Consider the following 16,419-nt stretch of genomic DNA (forward strand, 5'->3'; position numbering starts at 1 on the left):
GGTCACATTCTTAGCCCAAGAGAGACCTGACTATAGCACTCTGGACAAAGGAACTTAGGAAAAGACAGGGAGAGGTTCCATCCAGGCTCTGACTGCGCTCAAAGGTGAAAACTAGTCTCTAGAAGCTCTGACACACATGAGACCAGAGGTTAGACCACCATTTCTGCTGCTGACTGGAACCCTCAGGAAATAGGAACCTAGTGGCAGTCTGGGAAAAGATCTTCCTGGTTTCTGCCTGTGACCAGAGCTGACACAGCTCTCTGTACTCCGATCCTGCTGGGAAAAAACTGGTCTCCAAGAGTACTGACACGCAGGCTTACAGGAAGTTGAAGCCACTGTCAGAGACAGCAAGACTAGCTAACACCAGAGACAACCAGAGGCAAGAGACAAGCACAGGAACCTAAACAGCAGAAACCAGGATGACTTGGAATCATCAGAGCCTAATACTCTTACCAATGCAAATATTGGATATCCCAAAACATGGGAAAAGCAAGATTTGGTTTTAAAATCACATCTCATGATGGTGATAGAGGACTTTAAGAAGGACATAAATAATTCCCTTAAAGAAATACAATACAACACCGGTAAACAATTAGAAGCCCTTAAAGAGGAAATACAATCCTTAAAGAATTACAGGAAAATAAAACCAAAGAGGTGAAGGAATAGAACAAAACCACACAGGATCTAAAAAGTGAAATAGAAAGAATTAAGAAATCACAAAGGGAGAAAAATCTGGAGATACAAAACATAGGAAAGAGATCAAGTGTCATAGACGCAAGCATCACCAACAGAATACAAGAGATAGAAGAGAGAATCTCAAGGGCAGAAGATACCATAGAAAACATTAACACAAACATCAAAGAAAATATAAAATTCGAAAAGTTCCTAATCCAAAACATCCAGGAAATCCAGAACACAATGAAAAGATCAAATCTAAGGATAATAGGTATAAAGAGATCAAAGATTATCAAATTAAAGGGCCAGTATATATCGTCAACAAAAATATGGAAGAAAACTTCCTTAACCTAAAGAAAGAGACACCCATAAACATACAAGAAGCATACAGAAGTCCAAAGAAATTGCATCAGGAAAGAAATTACTCCTGTCACATAATAGTCAAAACACCAAATGAACAAAACAAAGAAAGAATATTAAAAGCAGTCAGGGAAAAATGTCAAGTAACATATAAAGGCAGACCTATAAGAATTACACCAGACTTCTAACTAGAAACTATGAAAGCTAGAAGATGCCATACAGACCCTAATAGCATACCAATGGCAGCCCAGGCTACTATGTCCAGCAAAACTCTCAATTACTATACAGAGATAAACCAAGATATTCCGTGACAAAACCAAATTTACACAATATCTTTCCACAAATCCAGACCTACAAAGGCTAATAGATGGAAAACTCCAACAAAAGAAGGGAAACTACACACTAGAAAAAGTAAGAAAGTAATCTTCTTACAATAAACTCAGGCAAACAGAGCCTCGTAAACACAATTCTACCTCTAACAACCAAAATAACAGGAAACAACAATCGCAACACAAAATATCTCTTAAAATCAACGGAATCAATTCCCCAATAAAAAGACATAGACTAACAGACTGGATATGTAAAGAGGAGCCAGCATTTTGCTGCATACAGGAAATACACCTTAGTGACAAGGACAGAAACTACCTCAGAGTAAAATGCTAGAAAACAAAGTTCCAAGCAAATGGTCCTAAAAAACAAGCTGTATTAGCCATTCTAATATCAAATAAAATTGGCATTCATCCAAAAGTTATCAAAAAATAAGGAAGGGCACTTCATGTTTGTCAAAGGAAAAATCCACCAAAATGAACTCTCAATCCTGAATATATGTACCAAATACAAGGGCACCTACATTCATAAAAGAAACCTTAATAAATACCAAAGTACACATTATATCTCAGACAATAATAGTGGGAGACTTCAACATCACACTCTCAGCAATGGACAGATCACAGAATCAGAAACTAAACAGAGACATAATGAAACTAAGGGATGTTATGAACCAAATGGATTTAACACATATCTATAGAACAATTCAACCTAAAAGAAAAGAACATACCTTCTTCTCAGCACATCATGGTACCTTCTGCAAAATTGACCATAAAATCAGTTACAAAACAGGCCTCAACAGATACAAGACAATTATAATAATCCCATGCATCCATCCTATCAGATCACCATAGATGCAGGCTGGTTTCAATAACAACAAAAGGACAGAAAACCCACATACACATGGAATTTGAACAATGCTCTACTCAGTGATAACTTGGTCAAGGAAAGAATAAAGACAGAAATGGAAGACATTCTAGAATTTAATGAAAATGAAGGCACAATATACCCAAAGATATGTGATACAATGAAATCAGTGCTAAGAGGAAAATTTATAGTTCTGAGTGTCTGAAAAAAGAAACAGGAGTGTGCATACACTAGCAGACTGACAGCACACCTAAAAGCTCTAGAACAAAAAGAAATAAATACACCCAAGAGGATTAGAAGGCAGGAAATGGTCAAACTCAGTGCTGAAATCAGCCAAGTAGAAACAAAAAGAAGGATACAAAAAAAATCAACAAAAACAGGAGTTGGTTGATTGAGAAAATGAACAAGATAGATAACCCTTAGCAAGACTAACCAGAGGGCACAAAGACAGTATCCAAATTAACAAAGTCAGAAATGAAAAGGGAGATTTAACAACAGAAGCTGAGTAAATTCAAAACATCGTGAGATACTACTACAAAAGCCTGTATTCAACAAAACTGGAAAATCTGGATGAAATGTACAATTTTCTAGACAGATACCAGGTACAAAAGTTAAATCAGGATCAGACAAACCATCTAAACAGTCACATAACTGCTAAAAAATTAGAAGCAGTTATTAAAAGTCTTCCAACCAAAAAAGCCCATGACCAGATGTGTTTAATGGAGAATTCTATCTGACCTGTATAGAAGATCTAGTACCAATACTGTCCAAACTATTCCACAAAATAGAAACAAAAGAAACACTGCCCAATTCCTTCTATGAAGACACAATTATTCTTATACCTAAATCGCATAGAGAACCACCAAAGGGAACTTCAGACCAATTTCCCTTACAAATATTGACACAAAAATACTCAATAAAATTCCCACAAACTTAATCCAAGTACACATAAAAATGATCATCCATCATGATCAGATAGGCTTCACTCCAGGGATGCAGGGATGGTTCAATATATGGAGATCCTTCAGTCCACTATATAAGAAACTCAAAGAAAAATACCAAATGATCATCTCAGTAGATGCTGACAAAGCAGAATGAAATCAATACATTTTTATCACCCTGTACAGAGCTCAAATCTAAGTGGATCAAGGACCTCCACATAAAAGCAGATACACTCAAATAAGAGAGAAATTGAGGAAAATCCTTGAACACATGGGGACTGGGGAAATTTTCTTGAACAGAAAACCAATAGCTTATGCTCTAAGATCAAGAATTGAAAAATGGAACCTCATAAAATTACAAAGCCTCTGTAAGGCAAAGAACACTGTCATTAGGACAGAACAGCAACCAAGATATTGGAAAAAGATCTTTACCATTCCTACATCTGATAGAGGGCTAATATCCAATATATACAAAAAAACTCAGGAAGTTAGACTCCAGAGAGACAAATATCCCTATTAAAAATGGGGTACAGAGCTAAACAAAGAATTCTCAGCAGAACAATATTGAATGTCTGAGAAGTACCTAAAGAAATGTTCAACATCCTTAGTCATCATGGAAAAGCAAATCAAAACAACTCAGAGATTCTACCCCACATCAGTTTAGTTAAAATCAAAAACTTGAGTGACAACAGATGCTGGGAAGGATGTGGAGAAAGAGAACACTTCTCCATTATTGATGGGATTGCAAGCTGGTACAACCACTCTGGAAATCAGTTTGGAGTTTCCTCAGAAATTTGTACATTGTACTACGTGACAACCAAGCTATACCACACCTGGGCTATACCACCCAAAAGATGCTCCAACATATTACAAGGACACATAGTCCATTATGTTCACAGCAGCCTTATTTATAAGATCCAGAAGCTGAAAAGAACGCAGATGCACTTCAACAGAGGAAGGGATACAGAAAATGTGGTACATCTAAATAATGGTGTACCACTCAGGCATCAAAAACAATGACTTCATAAAATTGTTAGGTAAATGGATGGAACTAGAAAATATCATCCTAAGTGAGATAACCCAATATCAATAAACCACACATGGTATGCACTCACTGATAAGTGGATATTATTCCAAAAGCTCGGATTTCCCAAGACATAATCAACAGACCACAAGAAGCTAAAGAAGAATGATGACAAAAGTGTGGATGCTCCTGTCCTTCCTTAAAGGGGGAACAAAAATATTCAAAGGAGGAGATATGGAGACAAAATTTGGAGCAGAGACGGAAGGAATGGCCATTCAGAGCCTGTTCCACCTTGGGATTTAGCCCATATACCTACAGCCACCAAATCCAGGCAATATTGATGATGGCCAAGAAGTGCAAGCTGACAGTAGTCTGATATAGCTGTCTCCTGAGAGGCTCTGCCAGAGCATGACAAATACAGAGGTGAGTGCTCAAAGCCAACCATTGAACTGAGAATAGAGCCCCCAATCGTGTAGTTAGATAAAGCATTGAAAGAGCTGAAAGGGTTTGCAATCCCAGAAGAAACAATACGAACCAACCTATGGTCCCAGGAACTAAACAACTACCCAAAGAGTACACATGGACTGACCCATTGCTCCAGCTGCATATATAAAAATGGATGGTCTTGTTGGACACCAATGGGAGGAGAAGCCCTTGGTCCTGCCAGGGCTGGAACCCCAAATGTAGGAGAATGTCAGGGTGGGGAGGCAGGAAGCTGTTGATGCTTTAGTGGGGGAACACCCTCATAGTAGAAGGGGAACAGGAGATGGGATAGGGGGTTTATGGACAGGAAACCTCAAAGGGGAAAACATTTTAAATGTAAATGAAAATATCAAAGAAAAAAGAAAAAAGAATTAAAAAAGATAGACAAGAGAAAAAATTAAAAAATGTAAATAAATTTTACCTCTCCCCAAAAAAGTTCCTTTTCATTTTTGTTGGATATAATGGATGTTATATTATTTACTTTTATCATCATTACAGTCTGTGTTCAAGCATTGCAATGAATGAACTCTGGAGTTACTAACTCTAGATAAGCCTGACAATCCACCCAGAACATCTAAGAAATATGAAAGGGGGAGATATATGAAGCAAGTAAAATTCTGATTGGATGTGTGTTGTTTACATGGGCACATCAAGAACACTAATGCATCTGTGGGAGTGGCAAAGTTTTGTTAAGATGTACGTGAAAACCCTTCCTTATTGTTCAATGGTATATAATAAATACAGGTTCTCTCCACCACAGAGGCGAGTCCACCTGGTTTCAGCTTTTCTATGTGTCTATCAGTCTATTTGTCCTTTCTTTATTCCCTCATAATCCCTAGTTAGGTCAGTCTCTGGAGCTGTGCAGTACATTGCCAAATGACATAGAGGAATCAGTAGATTAGGGGTAACAGCATGAGAAAGAGATGTTCAGGTACCTAATAATCAGTAGCATTTGGAAATGTTTAGCCTATACAAGCTTCATCAGGACCCAGTGGAGTTCTCTAAACAAAAGAATCCTGGGGAGTGTCTGGAGGTAGTGTTGCTGTTACTGCTATAAATCAGCACTGAGCTACAGAAAATAGAGAAATGCCTCTCAATTTAAAATTTCCTACCAGTGGAACTTTATCTAGTAAAAAGCCCCAATTACCAAGATTCCGTAGAAATCTGCCTCCCAGGGAAGATAACACTACCACCAAATGCCCGGAAAAAAAAAGTCAAGACTAAAAAGAGTTCAGAACAAGCAAGAATGAATTGAAATATAATCTTTAGAATCTTACTTTCTCATGAGCAACATATATGAGTAAAATAAAAGCAAACTTCAAAAATGCCTTATTTAATAAACAATGTTATTACTCCATTTCTCTTTCCTTTAGTGGATTTGTCGCTTTATGCTGAAGACATGATAAGAGGTAAAGGGGGGAAAAGATTGATTTTTTTTTTTGTTTCCAGAGTTTGGCTTTATTTTGCAGTACAGAAATCATTTGGAGCCATTTTGGAAAAGACATCATCGAAATTGAGGCTCTGTCAAATCAATACTGCATTGCAGCTTGGTCCAATGAAGAAGACACAGCTGGGATAAAAGACACTTCTGTACTTTTACCTGCTTTACTTTAAGGTTCCTTTCCCTTTTTCAGAAATTGTAGATTAAAATACCACATATTAGCTTTCTCCAAACAACTCCCTAAGTCTGAAATTTGGTTAAGAGTTTATATCCACATAAACGAAATATGTGGCTCTCCTATTTGGGCCCTGTAGTAATACAAACAAAATAGAGAAAACTTTGAATGTTTTCAGAAACCAAAGGATATTCAATTTAGACTCCCAATATGAGGATGACACAAAGTACATGGATCCAGCTCTTGGACAACATCACACAATCACAAAGACTACACTGATTAACAGATTCAAGTACTGTATCAAGTTCTCTGTATCAATATCAATATTTTTTAGAACACCATCTTCACTACCAAAATCATGCACTCTGGTTAAACTTAACAGAACCAACAAATTCTGACTAACTATTCCATGAAAACAAGTTAAGATATGATATTAGAAAATGAAGGAGTATTCCCTGTTATATCACTTTTCAATCTCTACTTTGATCAAAAACATGGGGCTCCTACAGTAATGATTTCATACAACATACATTGTTTGCCAAATTTTAAGTTTGTCCTAATTACATAATATGTACTGCTGTTAGTCTTCTTCATAAATGTCTTTATTCATGCACTTCATTTCATCAATTCAAACTCAGATCCTGTCATGCTCTTATAGATATCTTTAATGTCATCACAGGATATCTCAAAGCATGTGGTAGCATCATAGGCACAGGAAATAAAGATCAGACTATCTGTTGCCAAATCTTTAGGTACAAAGAGGTCACTGATGGTGACAAATTTCTGTTCAATTGGTTCCAAGAGCTCTAAAGGTGGTCTGGTTTCTTTCTCTGGTTCCGTAATCTCCACAGTTGTACCTACAGTGGCAATATACTTGCCCTGTGCTGCCCCATTATGTGCAAAGGAGATCATGCAATCATAAATATCTAATTTACAGTTGATTTGGCTCTGTGGAATGATGATCCAGCAGGAGTTAGCATCATTGGTGTTCTTGATAGGGTGGCTAAGGATACAGATCACTTTGATTACCTAGCCTACTTTTTCAACCCAGCATAGCTGGAATCACAAATGAGTTGTTTACAGTGAGCAATCTCTCCTTCAGATTTTATGCCAACCACTTTTCCATTTTGCACAGTTATTTCTTCAATTGGTATATTCAACATGTAGGTACCTCCATATATAGCACTTGCAAATCCTTGTGGCAATTCCCCCAAAACCATACAGTGAATAGAGGTATGGGCTTTTACCATGTCTTGCCAAAGACTCACTGTAAAGTTTAATTTTATTAATCATCAAAACATGACTGATCTAAGTAGCAATGTGATCTATGCAGTGCAATAAAATGGCCAGTAAAGTCTATTACATCTTGGCCCAAATCAAACTTCTTATGCACATCTCTCGTGGAGATCTTCTTAGGATCAAACACCCTCAAAATTTCTTGTGTCTTTTTCATCAAAGTTGGCAACATAAACTAGGAACTTCCTGAAGAGGTGCTTCTCAAACAGTTCCATTAAGCTAGATGCCAGGGCTTCTGCTTCCGAAGGAATGTTGTAGAATTTTCCTCCCTTATAGACAAAACCCCCTTCATTCACTTTGAAGCCCATATAACAAATGGCCTCTGTGAAAAGCAACATCTTCACCAACTGACCATTGACCATAAGGAACTTGGGAATTACGTCAATATTCCAGTCTGTTCCTCTCCCTGTTGATGCTGGTGTTTGTCCTGGTAATTTAAATCTTTTGCATTAGTCTTCCAGCAGTGTTACAGATGCACTTTCTCCTCTATAGTATAGGTTCTGATCCATATGAAGAACCTACTTTTTATTCACTGACATTATCCCCAACAGGATACATTCAGTCAGGTCGGTGCCCAAGGCAGATCACATCATATTCTTCTTTCATAGCAGGAAAAGGAGCACATGCAGGGACTAAAAGGCCAGCATAGAGAAGGGAGCAAGAAGTCCAGCCACTCTGGGCCATGGGAAGAAAAAGTAAAAAGTGAGGGGAGGAAAATCAGAGTTGAGCAGGAGGCCAAATATTGATGTTTTGCAAATGATTAATCTTTATTATCTGTTTTGAAATATAAAATGAGGATCAAATCCAAGATCACATGATTTTATGTTTTGATTTCTATTTTTCTCAAGCTAGGAGTAATCAAGATCTACTCTACAGACATGCAGTTTGTGCGATTATAGAGGGCCCATTGCCCACAAAACTCTGACTTCTTCTAATGTACTGCCATCACCAACATCACATTCTTGCTATTTGAGAAATAGCCCACCATCTTCGTTTTGCACCATATGTAAGTCCTGCGAACAATAAAGCTGGCCTTCACTTGAAGTACAGAAATGTGTTCCATCACACTGTATAAATAGTATTTACATGCTATTAAGGAAGATACTAAGAATCATAATCTTCAAAAATTATTTTATTTCTTTTATTAATTTATTCCTTTATATATTATATCCTGACTGGTTTCCTTTTCTCCCTCTGGGCCTCACTTCCTCCATTTTCCATGTACTTTTCCCTTCTCATCAACTCTTCTTCCAGTTTCCTTTCAGGAAAGGGCTGTCATCCAAGGAATATCAACCAAACTTACCATAGTATGCTGCAATACGATTAGGTGCATTCTCTCATTACCCTAGACGCCTAGAGCAAATGAAACTCAAGACGGATGATCAAAATGTGAATGCTTCACTCCTTCTTTAAAAGGGGAACAAGAATACCCTTGGCAGGGAAGAGAGAGGCAAAGATTAAAACAGAGACTGAAGGCGCAAGTCCTCCGAAGAGACTGTGTGCCCGCAGGTACCTGTGTTTTCCAATAAACCCTCTTGCTTATTGCATCCGAGTGGACTCGGCTCGGTCATTGGGCGCTTGGGACTCCTCCTGAGGGAAAGGTCCTCTCCGGGGGTCTTTCATTATGGGGGCTCGTCCAGGATTTGGAGACCCTCCGCCCAGAGATCACCGACCACCCACCGGGAGGTAAGCCGGCCGGCATTTGTCTTGTCTGTTGTGTCTTGTCCTGTGAACGATCGATCAATAGGCTCAGATCTGGGGACTATCTGGGTGGGCCAGAGAAGGAGCTGACGAGCTCGGACTTCTCCCCCGCAGCCCTGGAAGACGTTCCAAGGGTGGTTGGAGGAGAGGGAGATCCGGATCCGTGGCACCTCCGTCTGTTTTCGGAGGGATCCGCACCCTTGATGACTCCGTCTGAATTTTATTGGAGTAGAGGATCCAAGACCCTCGCTGACTCCATCTGAATTTTTGGTTTCAGTTTGGTACCGAAGCCGCGCGGCCCGTCTGTTTGTTACTTGTTTGACTGTTGGAATTGTTTGTCTTCTTTGTGACCTGACTGTGGTTTTCTGGACGTGTTGGTGTCTGTTAGTGTCTTTTTGACTTTTGTTTCGTGTTTGAATTTGGACTGACGACTGTGTTTAAAATCTTGGACCGATGACTGTGTTTGAAATCATGAAACTGTTTGCTTTGTTCGTCGAAGAGTTTTACTTGGTCCCCTTAACGCTTAGTGAGTAAGAAACTTAATTTTGTGGACCCTGCTCTAGTGGCGGTGTGTTGGTTGATAGCCAAAGTTAATTTTTAAAACACAGTGTTTTGGGGGTTGGGGATTTAGCTCAGTGGTAGAGCTCTTGCCTAGCAAGCGCAAGGCCCTGGGTTCGGTCCCCAGCTCTGAAAAAAGGAAAGAAAAACAAAACAAAAACATAGTGTTTTATCTGTGCTTGTGCTCGCAGCCAGCTGTGATGAACTGGGAAAGATTTAAATTTTCCTTGGGAGTAAGGAATCTTAAAGGCGGAGTTTCAGCCGGTATGGCACTTAGTGCGTAGCTGCCTAAAAGATCAGAAATGCTGTCAACAGGCTATAAAAAAAGGGACAGGCGGTGTTAGAAATGCTACGGGAAGAACTATCTAAAAAGGCTGAGAGCAAGGTGGGAGAGGACTATAAGGAAAACAAGGAAGGAATTTCTGACATTTGCTCACAGAAGGAGAGCGCTCATTAAGAGAAGTTCTTTAAGGAAGCCTGCCTTATCTGCTGTCCTTATTCCAAGGGAGGAGTCAGTCTCCAACATTAAATTACTTTTCTCGCTGATCATCATTAACATGGATAGTGCCTTTGGTCCTATCCCCACAGCAGCCAGTTCCTGCCCCTATGGTTAAAATACCCCAGGTTGGGGGACAAAAAGAGACCCTAAAATAGTTTCAAAGAATCTACAACTGTGAAGAACTTTGTTTTGCCAGTCAGGATTAATGTTTTCTTTTCCATGGGCCTATAGCCCACTGAGACAGTTTGGTAAAGGGCTGCTACTAAAGTCCTGAAAGCCCCAGGTGAACTGGTTACAATTCTTTTGTTAGCTGCTTAGTATCTAGCACCCAGGTTCTAACCATCTCTCCATCCTTTTGTTATTAGTTCTTAGTGGAAGCCTAGTGTCATTTGGAGGCTGGTTCTCTTGAGAGGCAAAGCCACCAAGCTGACACTGAAGGGAGGTACTCCTTAAGGGAAAATCTAAGTCCAGAGAGACAGCCGGTAACAGATAGGCTGCCTCTCTGCTCACCTTTCTGTTTTCATAGACAAAGCTTGTGCTTATTTATACAATGGCCTTTTTTATCCAAGAAAGCCTCCTGGTTTAGCTGTGTGACTAAATGCTGTTTGCCCTCTTCAGTAGACCTCTATTCTCAAGATTCTCTTGTTTTCTCACCATCCCATTTGAGATGCTTGTTAGTAACTGTTACAGGTCTTCTTTACCACTGAGGAAAGACAGAATCCTACTAGAGGCCAGAAAGAATGTTCCAGACATGGGTGGAAGGCCCTCAATCCCGACTGACGTCAATACGCCTGAAGGTAGGGAGTGCTCCGGGTCTGCCCCCAGGCTCCAAGGGTGGGTCTCCTAGGGGCTGGAAAATGCCCCACCAATCTGGCTAAGATAAGGAAAGGGTATGAAGAGAAAGTTACAGAAACTTGAAGGGTTAAGCTAAGTTGCTGAGAGTTAGTATAAGTTACAGAGAAAGTAAGGTTAAACTAAGAGAAAGAGAAAAGAAGGTAAAAAGAGCAGGAAGCTAGGGAAGAAAAGAGACTAAAAGAAGAGGAAGATAGAGAGCTAAAGAGAGATAAAAGACAAGAGAGGAACATATACTGGCCACAGTAGTTAGGGAACCTAGGAAGACAGTACCTGGCAACAGAAGAGAATTCCTGGCTAAAGATCAGTGTGCCTAATGCAAAGAAAAAAAAAAGACACTGGGTCAGGGACTGCCCCAGAAAGAACAAGAGGGGACACTGGAGAGCCTCTCGGTCCTGGAGTGCTGGCTATGTGCAGAGATAGGAGGGAAGCCTGCCCAGTTGTTTTATGGATACAGGGACCCAATGCTCTGTGCTCCTATGCTCCAGTGGGCCAGTATCCAAAGACCTTGGGTACAGGGGGCTACTGGCAACAAACAATACTTATGGACTGCCCGAAGAATAGTGGACCTTGGCGTGGGCCGGGTAACCCATTAGCTCCTGGTCATCCCTGATTGCCCCTATCCCTTGCTCATGAGAAAGTTGCTCTCCAAAATGGCTTGCATGGGCTAAAATGGCTGGGTGAGGCCATGTGTATGCATATCTACAGACTGTGAATGTGGAGCTGAAGACCTGTCTCAGTGCACCAGTACCTGACGCTGGGAGATGTGTGGCTCAGTGCTTTTCTGCCTGGAACACGTCACTCCTGCCAGCCGGGCACTAACAATTATCCCCCAATCCAGGACTTAAACTGTGATAGAGTGGCTGATGTTTTGCCTTTGAATAGAACGTCCCAAAAGATGGGACCAGTGGTCAGCTGCGATGGACTAGATTCTCCACTGGTTGGGGACAATCTGGTCACCTTGCTGCCCAATCCTGACCTGGAGCCACTGCAACATGAGTGTTAAGCACTGGCAGAAGCCCATGGGTGGAGGAAAGACCTCTGCGACTGGCTGATTGACCCCTGCTGAAAGCCGAGGCTACCTTGTCTACAGACGGGAACAGTTCTCTTCATGAATGAAGGTCAGAGACAAGTGGGTGCTGCCATGGTGGACAACACAATGTCATCTGGGATGGCTGAACCTCAACCCCCCCTCCCCCGTATATCAGTGCCGAAGATGCCTTTGCCATCTCTTGGATGCCCTGGTGAAGCCAACAACTGTGAGTACTATTCATTGCCCAGGACATCAGGAAGGAAGAGATTCAGTGGCATGGGGCAATAACGAAGCAGATAAAGTGGCTCGGGAAATGGCTATGCAGGAGCCTATCCTGGTTGCAGGCCTGCAAGAGACAGCCACTGGGAACTGGGATTGGACTAAGGAATGGCCTCACTTAGAAAAGGCCCAAATTGCTTAAAAGGTAAAGGACAATGGCACACTTGAGGGGAAAGCTATACTCCCCAGAGAACAAAGAAAAGACTCACTTTGCCAAATACAGAAATGGACTCATTTAGGAGATAAAAAGTTTGTCCAAGTAGTTAAGTGTATGTAATAGACTTTAAGATTTTAGCCAGAGAGGCAGTAGAAAGTATAAGGTATGTCAATAAGTGAATGCTTAGCAAGCAAACAGGGCAAAGAGACCTAGAGAGTTTAGTGAAAAGTCGAAGTGAACTTCACTGAGATAAAACCAGAAAAATATAATCACAAGTATCTCCTAGTGCTTGTAGATACTTTTTCAGGAATAGATAGAAGCTTTCCTCACCAAACGAGAGACGGCCTCTGCAATCATCAAGAAGATACTGGAAGAAATCTTCCCCCAATTTGGAATGCCCAAGGTAATCTAGTCAGACAACGGCCCTACTTTCGTTGCCAAAGTAAGGCAGGGTGTGGCCAAGTATTTAGAGGTCGATGGGAAATTACATTGTATTTACAGACCTCAAAGTTCAGGACAGGTAGAGTAAATAAATAGAACTCTAAAAGAGACCCTGACTAAATTGACCATGGAGACTGGCACAGACTGGGTGACACTCCTTCCCTCTTGCTCTCTTCAGAGCAAGAAATACCCCTTCCAGATTCAGCCTTACCCCCTTTGAGATCTTATATAGGGCCTCAGCCCCCTGACTGTATTAGATGATGTTACTGAACCAACATGTCATAGTGCCATAGTAATAATGATTTGTGTGCCAGGCTAAAAGACCTACAGGTGATACAGAAAGAAATCTGCTCACAGCTGACAGCAGCCTATGCCCCGGATACCCCTGAGTTCCAGGTCGGAGACTGCAGCTACACTGAGCCCAGACATTTGAGCCTCGCTGGAAAGGACCGTACCTGGTGCTGCTGACCACCCTGACAGCTGTCAATTCTCAGCCCTCACCAGCCGTGTACTAGCTGTTGGGGCTGAGAGCTGGGACCTAGAGGGAAATTCAGTCATGTTTGTCCTGAGTTCTATCAAGATAGGTGTGGGATAGGCTTGATTTCTATTACAAATGATGTAACATTGCATATGTTAGTACTCCTAACACTTCTTAGGACTGTGCCTCAGGGATCACAATCTGTATAAGTTTAGAAGTTCTAAAAGCTAGTCATGACCTTGGTGTGTAGGTTTAGATAGTGTCCAGATTGGAATCCTGATGCTAAAGACTTAGTAAGACACAAAAAAAAGGAGTTGAGAATTACTTAGGGCTAAGGCTATCTAGGTGCTGCAAGGGCAGCACAAGGACATCTGCTGTTGCAATGCAAGGCTTATAAAGAATTCAGAACTGCCATTCAGGAGTAATTAAAGACTCCATGAATAAACTTAGAGAAAGGTTAGACAAAAGGCAGACAGAGAAGCGCATCAGGGATGGTTCGAGAGCTGGTTTAGTAGATCTCCTTGGATGACTACTCTGGTATTTTCCCTTATGGGACCCTTCTTAGTTTTGCTTCTGCTTCTGATTATAGGTCCATGTGTGTTAGAGAAACTAGTTAATAGGTTTGACTCCTACAAAAAGATAGAGACGCTCAACAAGGTTGGTTTGAGTCTTGGTTCACTCGGTCTCCCTGGATGACTACCCTACTCTTTGCTATATGGCTGGGCCATTACTAATAATTTTCTTTGTTTTAGTTTTTGGACCCTGCGTGACAAACAGGTTAATTGCTTTTGTTACAAATCGAGTGAGTGCTGTGCGGTTGATGGTTCTGAGACAACAGTACCAGTCAGTTAGGACAACTGGTGAGACCAAATACGAGAATTGATATCAAAATTCTAAAATTAGAATTACTTAGTAGAAGAAGAGGGGAATGAAAGGAAAATTATACAGATTTAAGGTTTAAAAATATGAAGTTAAAAGAGTATGTTTCAACTCAGGATTAAACACTGTGAAAAGCAAGTCCAGGCAGCCCCGCTCTGCCGATAGAACTAACAGACCATAAAAGGAAAGGAATGCAGAACAGACAAGGAGTACCGGATCTGACTCACAGGCCACCTGGCAGGAAGAGATAAGCCCCCAGCCCCCGACATCCAGGACGCCCCAAACCTGCCAATGTGTGTAGCTATACCTTATTACCTCATCATGTGAAATAGCCAATCATATGTGAACATGTCTATGGTCTATGTGCCTCGTTTGAATCCACCAATCCCCGTAACTATGCATCTGCTTCTGTACGCCCGCTTCTGCTTCCCCAATCCCTATAAAAGCCCCATGCTGGAGCTGCTGGGCGCGCAAGTCCTCCGAAGAGACTGTGTGCCCGCAGGTACCTGTGTTTTCCAATAAACCCTCTTGCTTATTGCAAAAAAAAACAAAAAACAAAAAACAAAACAAAACAAAAAAACAAAAAAAACCAAAACAAAACAAACAAAAAAAAAAAACCAGAGACTGAAGGAACACCCATTCAGAGCCTGCCCCACATGTGGCCCATACATATACAGCCACCCAATTAGACAAGATGGATGAAGCAAAGAAGTGCAGACCGACAGGAGCCGGATGTAGATCGCTCCTGAGAGACACAGCCAGAATACAGCAAATACAGAGGCGAATGCCAGCAGCAAACCACTGAACTGAGAATAGGACCCCCGTTGAAAGAATCAGAGAAAGAACTGGAAGAGCTTGAAGGGGCTAGAGACCCCATATGTACAACAATGCCAAGCAACCAGAGCTTCCAGGGACTAAGCCACTACCTAAAGACTATACATGGACTGACACTGGACTCTGACCTCATAGGTAGCAATGAATATCCTAGTAAGAGCACCAGTGGAAAGGGAAGCCCTGGGTCCTGCTAAGACTGAACCCCCAGTGAACTAGACTGTTGGGGGGAGGGCGGCAATGGGGGTTGGGAAGGGAACACCCATAAGGAAGGGGAGGGGGGAGGGGGATGTTTGCCCGGAAACCGGGAAAGGGAATAACACTCGAAATGTATATAAGAAATACTCAAGTTAATAATAAAAAAAAAAAGAGAGAAAAAAAAAAAGCTGGAAAAGGCAACCTAGTAGGAGGACAAGGGTTTGAAAAGCAGGCAAAAGCATTAGAAATAGTCCCTGGTCCCTATGTTAGAAGTCCCACAAAAATACCAACATATTAAACTATAACATGTGCAGAGGGCCATGTAATACTCGTATATGCTCCCTGACTGTTGGTTCAGTCTCTGTGAGGCTCCGAGTCCGGGTTTGTTGGTTCTATGGGTTTTCTTGTGGTGTCCTAGACTTCTTTTAAGAGCAATGATCTTTTTTTAAAATTAATTTGTTGCTCCTTCTCCAGGTCTCCCCTCACATAGTTCATGCAGGGACAAAAATGGAGCAAAGACTGAAGAGCAATAATCTTATCTATTATCTTTTCCTAAGAATGGACTTTAACCAAAACACACTGAGGCAGAGGAGTCCAGCTGCTGATCCATCATTTCCATTGTCCTTACTGAGATGGCGTTTGGGTGATCTAACAATCTAAGACCATGCGTATTGGCTTGGCACACTCAAGCTTTCTTGAAGAAACCATTCAGTCCAGTTATGTGTGACATTGTAACACAGCTGAACATTCACCCTGAAATGGAGATACAAGTCACAACTTATCAAATTATCTTAACCTAACTAATCAACGAATTTATCTTAACAAATTATAAACAACTGTAGGCTAAATTATAAAGTGAAGTGAAAAAAATACACTCGTATCATTTAGAAATAACAACTGTTAACATTTTGCAGTTTTATTTCC

The 16,419-nt window shown here is 41.0% G+C and overlaps 1 pseudogene; it reads right to left on the reverse strand.

Annotated features, from left to right (window-relative positions):
• Positions 1-6,873: 6,873 nt before the first annotated feature.
• Positions 6,874-8,195, reverse strand: Gdi2-ps1 (GDP dissociation inhibitor 2, pseudogene 1; annotated as a pseudogene).
• Positions 8,196-16,419: the final 8,224 nt, after the last annotated feature.

This window comes from Rattus norvegicus, chromosome X, assembly GCF_021556685.1.
Source record: "Rattus norvegicus strain SHRSP/BbbUtx chromosome X, alternate assembly SHRSP_T2T, whole genome shotgun sequence".
Taxonomy (NCBI): Eukaryota; Metazoa; Chordata; class Mammalia; order Rodentia; family Muridae; genus Rattus; species Rattus norvegicus.